This window comes from Apium graveolens, chromosome 4 (genome assembly GCF_009905375.1).
Source record: "Apium graveolens cultivar Ventura chromosome 4, ASM990537v1, whole genome shotgun sequence".
NCBI lineage: Eukaryota > Viridiplantae > Streptophyta > Magnoliopsida > Apiales > Apiaceae > Apium > Apium graveolens.
Window position 1 is genome coordinate 90,508,794 of NC_133650.1, and position 2,008 is coordinate 90,510,801.

The window sequence follows — 2,008 nt, forward strand, 5'->3', positions numbered from 1 at the left end:
CAGTATTCTTCCTTGGTTCCACTTCTTCATCCTGCTGCTCTATTTCTTTCTCAACCCCAGCTTCTTTAGTCAACTCTTGAGTTTGTTCGGGATTCATAACCTTTCCAGACCTCAAAGTGATTGCCTTTACCTGCTCCTTAGCTTCCCTCTTTCCTGGAACTTCAGTGTCACTGGGTAGTATACCAGGATGACGATTTAGCAAGGCATTGGCAATTTGTCCAATTTGATTTTTTAAGGTCTTGATAGAAACAACTTGACTTTTGCACATAAGCTTTAACTCCTCTAATTCAGATTTTTCATTAGCTTGTTATACCTGGAGTTGTTGTCTTGGTGCATAATGCGGTTGCTGAAAACCAGGGGGTTGTACTGCTTAGCTGGATACTGCTGATAAAGCTGTTGAACTGCATTCTGAGTGTTGCTCCAACTGAAATTAGGATGATTGCGATTGTTGGGATGATAGGTGGTTGGCACTGGTTGCTGCGATCGCTGAAAGTTGCTCACAAACTGAGTTGATTCACTAGAAATTGTGCACTGATCAGTCTCATGGGCACCAGCACAAAGCTCACAGACACTAGTGATTTAATTAACTCCATAATTAGCCAAAGTGTCCACCTTCATCGTCAAAGTCTTAAGTTGGGCAGCGATAGCAGTTGCTGCGTCCAACTCCAGAATTCCTGCTACCTTTCCCAGAGTCAGTCCCTGGGAAGGATTCTGGTACTCATTAGCAGCCATTAGTTCAATAAGTTCATAAGCTTCATCTTAGCTTTTAGCCCACAAGGCTGCTCCTGATGCTGCATCAAGCATGGGTCTAGAAGTAGCACCCAATCCATTGTAGAAACAGTTGATAATCATCAAATCAGGTATGCCATAGTGTGGGCACTTCCTTAGCATCTCCTTATATGGATCCCAAGCCTCACACAGAGATTTTCCTGTTTGCTGAGCAAACTGAGTAAGAGCATTCCTGATTGCAGCAGTCTTTGCCATAGGGAAGAATTTAGTGAGAAACTTTTGAGTAAGATCTTCCCAAGTAGTGATAGACCCTGCTGGTAGAGAATGTAACCAGCACTTAGCCTTGTCCCTTAGAGAGAATGGGAAGAGTCGCAGCTTTATAGCATCTTCAGTCACATCATTGAACTTGAAAGTGTCGCAGATCTCGATGAAATCCCTGATGTGCATGTTGTGGTCTTCAGTAGGAGAACCCCTAAACTGAACTGAGTTCTGTATCATCTAAATCATGCTTGACTTGATCTCAAAAGTGTTAGCCCTGATGGCTGGTCTAATGATGCTTGACTGAATGTCATTAATCTTAGGCTGAGAATAGTCCATCAAAACCTTCGGATTTTCCGCTTGATCACCCATCTCTACTAAAGCTGGTTCTTGAACTTTCTCTTCTTCTTCTTCTAACTTCTTTTCTTCCTCAAAAACTTCCTTACGAACTACCACAACTTCTTCCTCGGCTTTATCCAGTGTTCTCTTACAAGTACGCGAACGCGTATGCATATACCCTCGCTAGAGTACCTGAAATAAGACAAGGAAACAGATAAGTAACAATGTCCGAGTCAATGAACTTTAATGACCACTGATGGAAAGCACATAAACTATAAATTAACACTGCAGTCCCCGGAAGCGGCGCCAAAAACTTGTTATTCGCTAAACACGCGCTAATAATACACGCAAGTATACGCGTTCACAGGTAGTATAGAATCTTTTCAAGTTCGTTCCCACAGAGACTGTATTGGGTAACTAATTAATTCACGCACTTAAGCAACAATGTATAGTTATTATTCAATGTTAAGACGATAACAATTTGAGGTTGTTTATAACTAAGAATTAAGCTAACAATTATAACTACGAGAATAAGATTGATTAAATTAATATATATGACAAACATGGGATTCTAACTTCATTAAATACTTCATTCAATGGCCTTATTGTTCTCAACCTAAGCATGCAATGGTGATGACACTAATCAGATAACACGAAACTGAAAATCGCCAACTTTCGTTGC

General features: G+C 40.8%; 1 non-coding gene across 1 annotated transcript; it reads left to right on the forward strand.

Annotated features, from left to right (window-relative positions):
* The first annotated feature begins 862 nt into the window (after nucleotides 1–862).
* On the forward strand, nucleotides 863–969 carry LOC141722256 (small nucleolar RNA R71). Its single transcript, XR_012575276.1, has one exon. It is a non-coding gene; the product is annotated as a small nucleolar RNA R71 (small nucleolar RNA).
* The last annotated feature ends 1,039 nt before the right edge of the window (nucleotides 970–2,008 follow it).